Here is a 17296-nt window from a genome sequence, read left to right as displayed (position 1 = left end):
GTTTCTATAAAGTTCAAAAGAGTCATTTTGACTCTCAAAACCAACTAAAAAATTCCTAGAAAGTGTCTAAAGGACATTTTAACTATCAAAACAACTTAAGAAAGTTCATAAAAAGAATTTACACTTTCGCTCTCAACACAACCTAAAAAGTTCCTAAATCTCACATTTGTTCTCAAACCCAAACTAAAATACACCTAAAGGGTGTCTACATGACACTTTGACACTCAAGACAACTTAAAATGTATTTAAGTAACATTTTAACACTCAACACAATCTAAAAATGCCTAAATGCCACTTAAAATTGAAGTTATTAATTTAACAATAAAAGTGATGCTACAAACACAAGTAAGATAGAGAAAAAACGTAGTATACTATTCAACTTCACGTTATTACTTTTAGCCCATTTCACTTTATAGTTTTTCCACCAAACCCCCGTTTTGCGTTAGACCAAATACACACTTAAAAAACAAGGGTTTTCACTCATATTTCGCTCTCTCTCCACTCACACATGAAATTAGCTCTCACATTTCTCACACACGAAGAAAGCCCTCACATTTCTCCCTTTTACTTCTCTTTCCCAATGTTTCTCTTTTTTTTTTTTTTTTTTTTTTTTTTTTTTTTTTTGGTGTGTGTGTGTGTTTCATTCCATTCAAGCTTGATGGAAGCACAGCCAAGTAAAGATTGAACCAGAGACATGGTTTCACCGATTGAGTCGTTGGAATTTGCTTGATGTTAGTGAGAGGAGCCTTTGCGACTGGATCGATGGTGTTTTCGGTGGCGACCCATGACTCTATATGTTAGGGTATTGAAGGCTTGCACTTGCGGATCCTTTTTTAGCTTTTCTTCTTACAAAAAATAGAGTTTGCGGTTGGGCCCTCTCTTCAAATGCTCTCAACATCATCTATCGGTTGTTTAGGTATCCTTTTTCAATTCATTGTTTGATTTTTTTTTTTTTTTTTTTTCCATTTTGCTTTCACTCTGTTGTTCCACTGATTTCCTTTCTCTTTACTCTTTTCTTTTTAGGTCTCTTTTCATATTTTTATGGAAGTATATCATAAAAAAGTTCATTAAAATTTAGACATCAGAGAAACATAGCCGTTGATTTCACATTCTCACTTTTTAAAGAAACCCACATATTTGAGGGTTTGAAAGTGAACACCTTTGGCATACTCTTCTCTTTTCTAAATTTGCAATTTCCTGTCCTCCTTTGTGTCCTGTGTCTAATTTCGTTCTATTTGTATCATTGTGGAATTCTTGTTTCATGTTCACATTTTTTATTGGTATTTTGAATAATGAATAGTAGAAAGTGAACACCTTTGGCATACTCTTCTCTTTTCTAAATTTGCAATTTCCTGTCCTCCTTTGTGTCCTGTGTCTAATTTCGTTCTATTTGTATCATTGTGGAATTCTTGTTTCATGTTCACATTTTTTATTGGTATTTTGAATAATGAATAGTAGAACTTGATTAAGAGTTGTCTTTTATTAAAGTACTAAAATGAATTGTTGAGAAAGTTTAGCACTATCCTCTACTGAAATGTCCACTAATATTGCTTATGAATGAACTAAATTCAATGTCATTTAAATCCCAAGTTCTCACGGTAAAGTTGTATTCCTGCCCTATAGCAACTATAGCCTAATAGCTGGCTAAAATTGGTAGTAATAGTCAATAGTATTTTTATTGTTAATCACTTTTTCATAGTTATGTTCTTTCCTTCTAACAATAATAGTAGTAAAATTTTGATTAATTAGTCTATTAGTGTAACCAGTTCTAATCATATTTATGTTGCCATGAGTTTTCTTCCTTATACATGTCACGTATTTCTTTGGTTTAAAGCAGAGCAAGATAAAGAAAAAAGAAAAGAAAAAGAGAAGTCATTATTAGAATCATTTCACACATAAGAAAACTTTTGAATATGCATTGGACAAAGGATGAGAGTCTCATGTTAGAAGTTCACTTTGTCGTCAATCTCATGAACTTGATAAGACTTGGATGAAAAAAATAAATTTGACATTGAATCTCTGTAAAGTTGGGCAAAAATAATTTGGTTGCAAGTTACCAAGATCTATGGGTACTATAAGTCAATTGTTGTCACTGAACCTAGTAGTTTACTTTTGCTATTTCGTCCATTTCAATGTTCCTTGCCCGTCAAATTAAAACGCTAAGAAAGAAAACAGTTTTGGAATGTTTTGATTTATGGAGCTTCTAAGCTAAAAGCATTGTCATATTCGTTTATATGCTGGTGCTTTGAGTTGGTTGTGTACTGTGAGTTTGCTTGTCTGTTAATAATCATCTCCAAAATTTTTTAGTGGATATGGTTGTTTTTATTTATTTAGTTATATTGTTTGATGCTTATTTATTGTTGTAGATTTTTTAGACTTGGTCTCTACAATCCATGAAGGCTATATTATTTAAACTTTGGAATTGAGGAAGATAAGGTTTTGGATTTAATTTGAACTTGATCTTTGCTTATGTGTGTGTAGAAAGGAGAATGCAATAAAAGTGTGGATAAAAAGTTTGCTATTTTCTTTTTGTCATTTTACATGTTTTAGATACATCAATGGTTGCTTTATTGCAAGATCATGATCTTCAACCTTTTTGGCTTCAATTTTCCTTAATATACATTTTCCCATTTGGGTCTATTTCTCGCTTTCCCATACAAGTGTTTTTTTTATATCATCAATATTCAAATCTAAATTTATATTCTTTGTTCTTCAATTTCCATTAGTACCCATTTTCATTCTCTATTGGTGTCCATTTTGCTCATCCAACATGTAGGTTTAGAAATTGGTTGAAATCGTGAGCTGCATATTTTTTTTTTCCATATTGGTTGAAAGTTTGGAAGGTCATCTTGGTTACTTATTGTGATATATAGTATGTGCATATCTTGGATTTCATATCGGCTGAACGTGGTTCTATGAGTTGTGTGTGTGGGGGGGAGTTGGATTTGGTGTTAATCGTTCAAAATTATCTCTTGTCTCAACGAGAAAGTAGGTATACAATGCTTGAAAATGAATATTTGAAGATGAAGGATGAAATGAAAGAAATGAAATCATTGATATCAAGTTTTTTAAAAAAAAAAAAAAAAAATAGGTAAACGTAGCTTCTTTAATAAGTTTTATTCGTAATATTTATGTTTTTACTGTACAAATAACTTTTAATTGCATATTGTTATAAGCTGAACCAAGTGAGGAATTTTCTAATGCCACAAAAAAATTTACCTAAGCCAATAAACATTCCTTCAACTTGTCCTATATCTTCTTCATCGGTAAATCTATTTTGTATGTGATGAATAATACTATAGATTTCATTATCATCAAATTCTCACATCTTAATTTTTTTTTCTCATCAATAATATTAATAATAATACTAAACTCAAGCGCAAGTTATTAGATTGGCTTGGCTCGGGAGTGATAGTAGCCAAAGAACGGTGGTCTTCTAATGATCCTACTACTCTTGTTCATCACATTCTTATTGGATCACATGTAGTTAGATTCTAGGTTGATGTATCAAAGAAACCCAATGTATATTTGTGGAGGCCCACATCAGAAATAACCTATATTGAAGAAGCTCTAGAAAGTATGATTGCATGGCCATCTGACAAAGTGACTGTTATCGGTATATTATTGTCTATGCCTTTTTATTTCCACTTAATAAAAATCTCTTTATTCACTTTACTATTTTGGTATTCACATAACTAATCATATATTTATATATATTTATGTAGGTGATTGATATGCAAGAGAATTATAGATGATAACTTACTTAACTCCATGACGATGTAATTATCTTGGATAATTGATTAATTTTATATTTTGTGAACTAACTTGTTAGAAATGAAATTCAGCTAAACATTGTATCTTGTAATGTTGGATAACTTTACTCTAGGAAATTATTCAACACTTCTGTTTTGTAATGTATATGGATTACAAAATTTTAATTAGAAGATGAAGTAATGTTGTATTTATAATTAATGTGTTATATATGTGAAGTACTTTGTGGATCGATTTGTTTACTTAAAAATAAAAAGTAACTTTTGTCGAATGTGAATCAATTTATTGCATACTTAAATAATAAAATGATTTCATTTTTAGCAAAAAAAAAAAAAAACAATAATTTTAGTTACTAAAAAAACTATTAAAAAATTACTTTTTTATAGCAATGAATAAATGTTATAACAAAATTCATATCGCAAAAGATGAATGCTATGGAACGGTGACTACAATAACCATAGCAATGAGAAAGAGTAAACAAGTCTATTATAACATCAGATTAAGCCTATTGATAATATATAATAGCACAAAAAAAATGCTATTATAAACAAATGATATCACAATATTGTAGGTATATAAAGATATTATAGCTTTAATAAAAAAAACACTATCAAATATTTTTATAGCAAAATATTTAAGTTATACCTTCGAATTATATTATAACATTTGTTATAACTATAAAATATAAGAGTATATTAATATGCAGTGGAGGAAAAACATAATCAATAAGCATTTTAATCATATTTAATTAATTTGAGTTTAAACATGCTTCAAAGTAACTTTTACAGAAGAGAGTTTGCTGAACACAATACCTTTAAAGTATCCTCTTCAAATCCAGTTGAAATCCACATAAAATAGCTTCAACCTTCAAGTAGACAACCACCAAGATCTTCTCTACTATTCTCTTACAAGGATTGTGGGGTGGAAACACTAAATTGAGCTAGAAGTGTATAAGATATGAAGAGGAATTGGTGATTTCTGTAGAGTTTCAATTGAAGTTCTTAGTAAGCATGAATCATAATTCATTTCAGCACTTCAATTTATAGAACTTACACCATGCAAATACATGGTTTGCTTGAAGGGCAGCTCCTACTTGATTGAGAAAATGGATAAATGAATAAGGTAGTTGAAGACTTAGTGTTGGAAATCTCCACTTTGAAAATCAATTTTCAAAAAAAAAATCCACAAAATGATTTCCATAATTAATTTTTAAATAAAACTAATTAATTAAATATTTTAATTAAAAATAATTTAATATATAATATTAAATTAATAAAAACCAATTCCATCAAAATAAAATTGATTTAATTAATATTTAAATCATATTTAAACATTAATCATTTCTCCAATTTCATTTAATTTCGATAAAATTAAACTTTTAATTGTATCGATTATAATAAATAGAAACCATAATTGAATTTGAACATTTCAAATTTTAAACCCTAATTTCAAATCTTATCAAGATTACTCAATTTAGTGATCCAAATTACGAGCTAGTAGAGGGACTTTATGGACCTACAGATCATGAGCTTCAACGACTTGTAATTAATTGGTTAAAGTCTTTAAACCGAATTAATCACTATTTGTTAACTACCAAGGCATTCTACTATAGCTCGATAGTTGCACTCTCCTCACTATAGATATATTTCTTTCCATTCTAACCATGATCGGTAAGTCAATTCTTCACAGTTGAGTCAAAGATTATCGTTTTACCCCTATAAATACATCTTGTTCCTTAAGCTCCCACTAATCCTCCATTGAACAATTGATTTATAGTCCAACTTATAAATCATAACCCTCTCTTCTAAGAGAGGACGGGGCCCGTTGTTCAAGGCAAGACATCAGCACTTAAGATAACGACCCATCTATTAACCCTAAATCGAGTAGGAGTGAATTCCATATCGCAAGGCTATGTCCCCAGCTATCTGTGTAGTCTTATCCTCAAAATGAGAGATTTATTGAGCAATGATGTTGGACTACTCTCACCTATGCAAATCAAAGGATAATCTCAAATAAACAAGAGTTCATAGTTAGCTCAGGATTAAGATCGAGTTACCCTAGGTCATTCAGTTTGAGATAGTCAGTTTTAACAGTAAACAATTGTTATAAAGATAAGTGAATATTTCGAGGTCTAGTCTTATGCAAACTCATTGCATAGGATGCCCTCACTCACATGTCTCTACATGAATGAGTTTTGGATCACATCATTTATATCTATATACAAAATGGGTCGCATTCAATAGTGTCACCAGGATGAGGTACCCAATCTCATTCGTATACTTATAGACCATTTTGACTACATACTAAAACTTGATCAATTTTTCTGTCACCACATAAAGTTAAAGTATTCATGTTATAGCCATGAATTCGTTTATTAGATTTTCATAGAAGGATGCAATATCAATAGTAATTTATTGAATAAAAGCTCAACAACATTTTTATTGATAAATAGAATATATTAACAACATTTACGAACTACGAGTTTAGGCCATTCCCAACAATAAAAGCGCTATAAGAAGTCTTAGACTTTTAATAACATGAGTTTTCAAGACCTATGCAAAACGATATAAAAGCTATTTTATAGCGTTTTTCATTAGCTATTGTATCTGTTATTTCCTGTAGTGTATGTTGATGGAATGAACACATACGCAACGGAAGAAAATTTGATCTAAAGTACTCTAATTAGATTAATTATAAAGATAAGCATGCATGCAATTTTTGGGTTGATACCCTAAAGTCTCGTATCCTGTAGTTTGCAAACAATTTGTATGAACATTGTGTTGTTAATATATGATATTTACTTCACATCTTGTATTTTTGCTCAGTTGCTTGTTTTATTTACTTCACCACAAACCAATAAACATAAAATCCCTGGTTATCTGTATGTGACTCAAGCATGTATGTGGTGACATACAAGTGGATCATGTCTTGAGTGATAACCAAAATGATCTGTAGTATATGGATATAGGAGGGAAACCTTATCCTGGTAACGCTACGGATGCGGCCCACTTTGTGGAATGGTCACAAGTGTTATGACTTGTCACAGATGGTCTGATCTTGATCATTCGTGTTGGGGATATGCGAGCGGGGGCGTCCTATACAAAGAGTTTGTATAAGACCTGACCACGAAGTGTTAACGTCTCGTTATATAACACTGTTCATGACAGAGACTTCACTTCACTAGGATAACCATAGGTAACATGACCTCAATCCTGAGTGAGTTGGGAACTCCTGCCATTAAAGGCGGTCATTTGATTTGTATGGGTGCGAGTGGCCAGGTCGCTGATTCAAACCTACTATTTTGGGGATTCGTCTGATTTAGGAGTAGGGAACTCAGCCACACAAGATGGAATTCATTCATTCCCCGAAGCAGGGGTAAGAAGATAGATAGTTCCCTTAAGAGCTGATTCCAAGGCTTGAACAATGTGGCGCCACACATCTTCTCTTGGCCCGAGAGGTGTCCACACATAGTTGGACTATGTTGTATTGTTCATTAGAGGAATCAGTGGTACTTAAGGAGTGAGATGTAACTACAGGGACAAAACGGTAAATTAGTCCAACTGTACTTACGAGCATCTGTGAAGGGTCATCGTACTCATGATTGGTTATATCCAATGGACACAGAAATATATCTGTGGTAAGAAGGGTTCAGCTGTTGGTCTTTAGTAGAATGCCTGACAGTTAACGGATGGTGGATCTCGTGGCTAAAGAGTTTAGTCAGCTATTCATGGACCGTTGGAGCTTCGAGCCACAGGTCCATTAGGTCCCCTGGGTAGCTTGGATAAAGTCGAGAATCAGTGTTTGGGTTAATTTGAAATGTTCAAATTGATAAGAGGAAGTTCGATTATATATGATATAATTGGGCTGGTTAATTATATATGATATAATTGACTAAATGTATGAGATATATTATTTTGGAGTAAATTAGATATAAATATGATTTATATCAAGTAGAGGAGAAAATACTATAGTAGATATGAGATATCAAACTATAGGGTAAAAATATAATATGATTATATTTATTATTAATTAATTGGTTAATTATATGATAATTAAGCCAATTTTTCACGTTCGAACGTGGGTTTGTGGGGCAACGTCGGTTATTGTAACTGATGAATTAAAATGAAAATGGTTTTCATTTTGAATCGTCCGTCCAAAAAGAAATAGAAGATCGCGCTGGTGAAAAGTAATCGATCGCTTAAGTATTTCGAGAGCCTATACATAGTCACTCTCTGCCTGAACGATCGTCCACCTTGCACCTAAATGATCGCACACTAGTTCCTACACAATCGCATAGCTTCCCTAAACGATCGTATACCATTTCCTAAACAACTGTTCAGTAAAACCTATACGATCGTGTAGTTTTTCCTAAACGATAAGCATCGTGCTATACAATAGCGTCTTTTTCCCTCCTACTTGCTTATCGCCTACACGATCTGGTCTTCTTCCTTCCTCTACCACATTCACCAAATACCACGCTTTGGGTTCTCACTCCGAGAATACCTGAGGCTCTTTTCTGTTGGTGTCGTCCCCTTTACCTTTGGGAGTTCGTGGTTGTTCGTGCTGCTACAATCGACGCATATGTTCGGGCTTTGGTTGATCGGGTAGAGGTTTCCGCTGCATTGAGTTCTGAAGTTTGAAGAACGTCTTCAACTGGTATGGCAACTCTCTCCCTCGTTTATTTCTTGTTCAAAGCATGCCTTTAATTGACTGTTAGTTTGCATAACTGTGCGTTTGGATGTATAATGTGTATTTCGGTCACGGTGAGATCGGAGCGATCCGAATGCGCTCATGGAACTCTTTGGTAAGAGATCCTTTAGCAATAAAACAAGAAAAAGAGGAAAAGAATACAACCTTTATAGTTTTTAAATCTTCTCAAAATCAGCTCCAATCTCCTCATGAACGGTTCGTAGACGATACGAGAAAATGTACTTCTGATTTTGACGTTGATTTGATATATGTCGATGGTCATGCACTGATCATGCGTTGATAAGAAGAATATGCGATAAAGGTATATGCGTTGATCGTACGATAATCTAAAGGATATGCAGTATGCATTAATCGTGTATGTGATGACCATACGTTTCTACCACAAGTTTTCTTGCTCTCTCGCCAATTATAACGAGATCGCAATTTTCTCAAAATGATCCAAGGTCGAACACAGGGACTTGTAACTAAAGTATGTTTGTAAAGTGACGTGTTTGAGGCGGTGAATAAAAGTAAAAAGAAAGAAGTTATTAGCCATGCACTACTATTACTCCTAGCTAAACAGACTAAGCAATTGAAGTTTGACTATGAAAATTGGTAGAGATGTAGCAACTGTTAACACGTAATGTTGCTCTAGCTAATTGTCCCCCTTTCTTAAGTGTGATTAGGGGAAGTAGGGTTGGGGTATAAAGTTTCACCAAGTTGTTAAGTTGCTCGCAAGGTTAATCCCAGCTCGCCGCGCATCGCACACATCTCAGTGGTCAACCACATGTTTATATCTCTATAACGCATGGTTGAGTTGAGCATAAGATTATTCCTATATCTAGAAATGCTGCTTACTTTGCTTAGCGAGTTCCACTACTTACCCTCTCGGGCAGTTGGTTATAGCCATTCAGCTCATAGACAAACATTGTGATAGCCTCGCACTAAGCAAAGAGGATTGATCACAATACTCGCACAACGCACACCTTTTGGTGGTTCACTACACGCGTTCTATCTCCAGGCCACATGATTGAGTATGCGATAACTCTTGCAATCTACATTTAACTCATTGCAATGAAAGTGAGATGATAAAGTAAAAGAAGATGACAAACATAGTGTTGAAGGAACTAAATAAATGCATTTATTACAAAATGTATTAATGTCTTAAGCCAAAATGTAATACAATATAGAGGTAAGAAGATAGATGGAGGACTGGACGTAGGTAATCTCTTGCTTCCATCAGATGTATGTCAAGGCTGCTGGTGGTGCCATGGATGGGTGGTGAGTAGTCTTTCTCTCGAGCTCTATCTCCGATGAAGCTCCAGTCATCACTCAGAAAGGGTTGTAGGAATGAAGAATTCTCAAAGACTGTCTACTCATACTCTCATTTGTAATCTGCCTAAGGCAGAGACTCAGATGCTTTGAATTTGGGCTTCAAGGCTCTATTTATAAAGCTCAAACACCGACAACATTGGTAATCCCACTCTAAATCACTGTCATTCTTGTCACGGTAGGTGAAATGTCATCATGACCTTATCTCTTTGACATTTTCGAGGTATGCATTCACGATTGTTTCTTTTGAAGTATCAACGCATCCCACCCACTTTGCGATCATCCTCTATCACGACAATCACTTTGTAGTTGTAGCATTCCATGCGACAAACTTGTCTTCATGAAAATCAACGCATACGATCAACTTTGCAATGGTCTGGGATTAGCGCATGCGATCGATTCCTGCGATAACTACAAAATAGGCATTTTAACGCAAGATAACACATGATATAAGGTTAGCGGGAATTTTTAGCATTGGTCGGCGCAAACTCATTTTTCCACACGAATTCTTATCAATATCAACACATATTCTACTCATCAACTCTCATAATTTTAAGTAAAAGGCTACAGTAGCTTGTATTTCTACAAGCTATCAGTAGACCACCACAAGAGTCTTTCCGACTATTCTCTGACCTTAGAACGAGATGGTGCAATCCGATAAGTGACTAATTTGGAGAGAAAAAGTGATAAGATTATCACATAATCTCATCTAAACCCATTATGGCCAAGAAGTCTTCAAAAGCATTAAATACTCCCTTCTAAAGACCATTACATGCAAACATCCAATTTTGAGTTTGATGAGAATTTGACACTAAAAAATACACTAATTCAAAAAATGGGATTTAGTAGGACAAGTTGTTGGGGATGATGCCCTAAAGTCTCATGTCCTGTAGTTTGTGAACAGTTTGTACGAATGCTTGTGATGTATAATATATGATTTTTTCTTCACTACTTGGCTTTACACATTGGATATTTTATTTGCTTTATTACAAACCAATAAACTAAAATCCTTGGTTGTCATTATGTAACTTAAGCATGTATGTGGTGACATACAAGTGGATCATGTCTTAAGTGATAACCAAAATGGTCTGTAGTATATGGATATAGGAGGGAAACTTTATCCTTGTAACGATATAAATGCGACCCGCTTTGTGGAATGGTTACAAGTGTTGTGACTTGCCACAGATAGTCTGATCCTGATCATTCGTCTGGGGACATGAAAGCAGGGGCGTCTTATACAAAGAGTTTTTATAAGATCTGACTACGAAGTGTTAACGTCTCGTTATATAACGTCGTTCATGACAGAGACTTCACTTCACTAGGATGACCATAGGTAACATGACCTCAATCCTGAGTGAGTTAGGAGCTCCTACCATTGAGGGCGGTTCTTTGATTTGCATGGGTGTGAATGACTAGTTCTTCGACTCAAACCTAACACTTTAGGGATTCGTCTAATTTGGGAGCTGGGAACTCAGCTACACAAGATGGAATTCACTCATTCCCCGAAGCAGGGGTAAGTAGATAGATTGCTCCCTTAAGGACTGATCCTGGGGCTTGAACGATGTGGCGTCACACACCTTCTCATGGCTCGAGGGGTGTCCACACATAGTAGGACTATGTTGTATTGTTCATTAGAGGGATCAGTGGAACTTAAGGAGTAAGATGTAACTATAGGGGAAAAACGGTAATTTGGTCTAGTTATACTTACGAGCATCTGTGAAGGGTTATCGAACTCATGATTGGTTATATCTGATGAACACAGAAATATATCTATAGTAAGAAGAGTTCAGCTGTCGGTCTTTAATGGAATGTCTGGCAGTTAACGAATGATGGATCCAGCTATTCACGTACCATTGGAGCTTCGAGCCATAGGTCCATAAGATCCCCTTGGTAGCTTAGATACAAATTGAGAATTAGTTTTTGGGTCAGTTTGAAATGTTCAAATTGACAAGAGAGAGTTCGATTATATATGATATAATTGAACTAGTTAATTATATATGATATAATTGACTTCATGTATGAGATACATTGATTGGAGGAAATTGGATATAAATATGATTTATATCTAGTGGAGGAGAAAACACTGTGATTAATATATGATATTAAACTATAGGTTATGAATATAATATGATTATATTTATTATTTTATTAATCGGACAGTTATAGGATAATTGCCCGACGTTTTCTCCGTAAACATGCGTTAGTGGGAAGTTCCAATTCGGTTTTCGTAACTGAAGAATAAAATGAAAATTGTTTTCATTTTGCAAAGAACATGATTATTAGCTCACGATGTGTTTTGCATTCAATCGCTTAGTAAATTAGAGCCTATACGATAGCGCGAGTTTACTAGACGATCGCTTACATCCGCATGCGCTTCTTCTAAACGATCGCCCACATTTTACTAAACGATCACTTAGCGCCCAAACTTTACTAAACGATCATATAAACGACTGCCTAGCTTTTCCTACATGATTGTATACCTCACCTAAACGATCAAGCATCTTGTTTATACGATAAATGTTGTCTTCTCCCACTTGCTTGATTGTAGTATACGATCTGTTTTCTTCCTCCCCTCTACCAAATCCGAACAGAGCCCACTCTTTGGATTCTCATTCCGAGAATACTAAGGGTTCCAAATGGTGGTATCGTCCCCATCTTCCTATGGTTCGTGTGAAGTCGTTCATGGTAGACGACCAGGGTGTTGCTGGACGATTGCTTGTTGTTCTAACGAGAGCGCGAGGAGTCCGTTCGTGGAGAGAGCGAGATTTCAAGTGATGAAAGTCTTCAACTGGTAAGTTTACTCGTTCTCTTGTTTTTTTATCTCTAAGTATGTTGGTAATTTAGTAGTTTAATGCATATCTGTATGTGTGAATGTAAATGTGGAATTTCAACAATTTGACTTCCATTATTTTTTACCTAGTCAACAAATTGACTTTTAATGCAATTATGACCAAATCCATTTAATTTCAAAAATTAATTTTAATAATCAATTTTAAAAATAAAATAATATTAAATAATTAATTAAACAATTTAATTAATTTAATTTAATATAAATCCAACACTAATCCCAATTTATATGAATCTCTATTCATAATCTTGATATTTAAATCTTATTTAAATATCTCTTATTTTCTCTCTCTTTATGTTTAATTCACGATTAAAAATTAGGTTAAATATATTGTATATATTTAATGTTTTGCTCCAAAAACTGAATTTGAACACTTCAAATGTATTCGTCACACTGTTCAAAGGTTTAGTCCGATATGAGCTAGTAGGGGGACCTCATGAACCTATAGATCATGGGCTCCAACAATCCGCGATTAACCGGCTAAACTCTTTAACCTAATTAACCACGATTCGTTAACTACCAGGTCACTCCACTAAAGCCCAATAGTTGCACTACACTCACTGTAGATATATTGTGTCCACTCGATATAACCATGATTAGTAAGTCAACCTTTCACACATTGTTTGTAATAATGATTTAGTCAAATATTGTTTTACCCCTGAGATTACATCTTGCTCCTTAAGTCCCACTGATTCTCTAATGAACAATTGATTTGTGATCCAATCATTAAACCGAGTCCCTCTCGGGTCAATGAGAAGGTGGGGTCCATTGTTTAAGACCCGAAGTCAGCACTTAAGGGAACGACCTCTCTACTATCCCTACAAGAAGGTAGGAGTGAATTCCATCATGCACCCTATGTCCCCAGCTATCTACCCGGTCTTACCCCTGAAATAGGAGGCTTATTGAGCCGGTGCTATTGAGCCAACCCTCTGATGACATGCAGAAATGCATGTCATCTTATGCCTTTTACTTATAATTATGAAGGTGTTAAGCAAAATATGCGTCAATCATGATAAGAATTCACGAGAATATGAGCTTGCGCCGATTAGCATGTTGAATCTCAGCTAACCCGTTATTTTTCATTATTATGCGTTCAATGTTCTATTTTTGTAGCTAATGCAGGAAATGAACGCGAACGCGGAAACCAAACCACCGCATAAACGACTGCATGCGGAGAAACACTTCATCACAAAGGCAAACGCATCGATCAACGCATGGATGTTGCGGTAATCAGCCGTATGCATCCATCGCATGAAAGTTGCACTTGTCAAGCGATTGCGGTCATCATGTAAAGTTGCGGTATTAAGCGAATGTGGTCATTGAATGATTGCGGCTATGCGACAATGCATGCTAATGGGATCTACGCAATGTTGGTGGAATGAACACATCAATGCATCTACCTCGAGAAAAACCAAAAGATGATGTTGACATTTCACCTACTACGCCGTTGGTGGCAGAGGTTTAGAAAGGACGAACGCGCCAAACGTCAAACTCAGAGTAGTCCAATTAATGCCATCGGCGATCTAAGCTCTATAAATAGAAGCCGATGAGCTGAAATTCAGGTGATCCGAAGATTATCCCTCCATCCGGGGATTTTCCTCGTGATCCAGACAACTGCGTGAAAAGATGGCAGAGAGTTCTTCACCTCCTTCATCCCTTCCGAGTGATGATTGGACCCTTCGACCGGAGTTAGATCTTGAGAGAGTCAGCTCCTCCCCCATCCATGGTACCATCGGCAGCCTAGACGCACATCCGCTGGAAACAAGTCTCTGCTTCCAGCCGGTCATTTCTTTTTTCTTTCTTTCTTATATTGCATTGTATGACATCTTGGAATTCGTTTCATTACCTCAACCTCTTGAGGTGTCTTAGGACACTGTCCCTTAGACAGATGAATTCTATGCCTGAAAGGTAACATACCTTTCTTGAAATCTTTCATTTTATATCGAGACAACATCTTGTCTTTATAAGATGCCTAAGACAAGGCTATCATTCTATTTTTGTTGTTCCGAACGATTCAAATCCCAATAACATATTGTGCTTCTCCCAAATCCTTCATTTGGAATTGCGTGGCTAGCCATGTCTTAATGTTAACAAGAAATTCTACTTCATTCCCAATGAGTAGAATATCATCAACATAGAACCAGAAAAGCTACAGTTTTTTTGACAACCTTCTTGTAAAAACAAGGTTCGTCAACATTCTGTTCAAAACCATAAGAATTGATTGAGATATCAAATCTCGGTTCCAGGATCAAGACACCTGTTTTAGCCTATAAATAGATCTATTAAGCTTACAAACCTTTTGCTCTTGACCCTGCCCAATAAACCCCTCTAATTGAGATATATAGATACTCTCTTCAAGATAGCCATTCAAAAAAGTTGTCTTGACATCCATTTACCAGATTTCATAATCATAAAAAGTGGAAATGGACAAGAGTATCCTAATCGACTTGATCATGGAAATCGTAGAGAAGGTTTCTTCATATTGAGATATCAAATCTCCCAGGATCAAGACACCTGTTTTAGCCTCTTTAAGCTTACAAACCTTTTGGAAATATCCTCTTTCAAGATAGCCATTCAAAAAAGTTGTCTTGACATCCATTTACCAGATTTCATAATCATAAAAAGTGGAAATGGAGAGTATCCTAATCGACTTGATCATGGAAATCGTAGAGAAGGTTTCTTCACCTCCCCTTCTCTTTGGGAGCCACGAGTCTAACATTATAGGTACCTTACCAGTTGGTTCGTCTCTGTAGATCCATTTACAACCAATGGATTTTACCTCTTCTGGTTGATCTACAAGATCCCCAACTGAATTGAAGTATATTGACTCCATTTCAGGTCCATGGATTTTATCCACTGGTTTTTATCTACATCACTCATTGTTTGTTTAAAAATCAATGGACCCTCAAAGTCATTATCAGGTATGACGACCTAAGTTTCAGTTAAACCCATGTATCGGTTAGACTGTTGCACAACTCTCCCACTACGTCGAGGTATTCTCAACTCTTGAAAAGAATGTGAAGTACCAATTCCATCAACAACTCTTGTTGAAGAACCTGCTCGATCAACAACTCTTGTTGATCTATCTGTAGTTTCTCTGGTTATCTCACTTAATACTAGCTTACTGCGAAGTTGATGATTTTTAATGTGGTCTTCCTATAGGAATGTTGCATTTGTTGACACAAATATTTTATCTTTTTGAGGATCATAAAAGAAACCACCTTTTGTCTTTTTGGGATAGCCTACAAATAGGCATACCTTTGAACGGCGTTTCAACTTCTTTGGATTTTGCACCTACACATGTGTTGGGTATCCCCAAATCCTAAAATAACTCCAGTTCACACTTATCTTTCTATCATGATACAAGATTCTATTTGGATTAACTTAGGAAAAAAAAATTTAAAAGTCATTTTCATTTAAACACTTTTGATAAGAACTATTTGAAATAAAAACGCTCATGTATTTGACGACTCTTTCACAAAATTATTTTTATATACGAGTTTGTTTGGTTTTTTTATATGCTAAAAGTTTTTTTATTAATGTCAAATTACTATAAAGAACGACTATAGTGGTTGGATGTGACCGAAGTTAGCTGAGGTGGCCATTGTCGGAGGTCGGAGTTGGCCAACGGGGCATTAGTGGTGATCACAAACACTGATGGATATAGTGTATAAAATATCGATAGTATATAAAATTGGTCCCACAAACACTGAGTTGAGTTCATAATAGCAACTCATACCCACACCACCAAACACCCCTATTACCTACAAAATTCAATTTCATACTTTAATATAATATCGAGTTTAGAATAATTTCCAAGTGTTTAAGTAAAAAAAAGTCATTTTGGGAAAAATCAAGTGTTTGACAACCACTCAAAATAGGTTTTGAAAAAATGAGTTTACAAAGTAAGTTGGTTTAGAATAAACACTTGAAACCATTTTTTTTTTTAAATAATAATTTTGAGTATTTAATGGTAATTTCTCCATAATTCCTCACTTCCACTATGTTGTTGTGGCTACCACTGCCTTTTGCCAATCATCTCCTGTGGCCACCACTAACAACCTACTCCGACTACCATCATTGGTGGACCACCTCTGGTCAACTCTAGCTACCACCGCCAATGACCACCTTTGGTCAACTCCACTACCTCTGACAAACTCTGGCCACAACTCTGTCGATCGTCATTAGCCAACTCCAGCCACCACCTCGAACAAGTCCCCTACCACCTTTAGTGATCGTCGTGGGCTATCTTTGTTACTCTTAATTTGACACTAATAAAAACACTTTTAATATATAAAAAACTAAATAAATTTGTATATAAAAACATGTTTAAAAAAGGGATGTCAAATACATATGTATTTTTATTTTAAGAAGTTTTTATCAAAAGCGTGTAAATGAAAATAAATTTTTATAAAATATTTTTTTAAAATCATTCCAAACATGCCCTAGATAGTAATTTTCAAAAGTCTTAATTCTCAACAAAATTATTGTAATATGTAACAAAATCATTAACCAATTATTGATGGTTTAACATAGGGGTATTCGTGGGTTGGGTTGGGTTGGGTTGGGTTGGGTTGAAACACTTTTTAGACCCAATCTATTCATTCAAGTTGTAAATTTTTTCAGCTTAAGCAACTCTTTTTAAATAATGAAATC

At 34.9% G+C, this 17296-nt stretch overlaps 1 long non-coding RNA gene across 1 annotated transcript; it reads left to right on the top strand.

The window, feature by feature from the left end:
- The first annotated feature begins 1455 nt into the window (after positions 1–1455).
- On the top strand, positions 1456–3968 carry LOC120078180 (uncharacterized). Its single transcript, XR_005481942.2, has 2 exons — positions 1456–3616; positions 3726–3968. It is a non-coding gene; the product is annotated as an uncharacterized LOC120078180 (long non-coding RNA).
- The last annotated feature ends 13328 nt before the right edge of the window (positions 3969–17296 follow it).

This window comes from Benincasa hispida, chromosome 5 (genome assembly GCF_027475165.1).
Source record: "Benincasa hispida cultivar pf3 chromosome 5, pf3_genome.v1.1, whole genome shotgun sequence".
NCBI lineage: Eukaryota > Viridiplantae > Streptophyta > Magnoliopsida > Cucurbitales > Cucurbitaceae > Benincasa > Benincasa hispida.
Note: the sequence above shows the minus strand (reverse complement) of the source record. Positions and strands in the feature narration are given on the sequence as shown.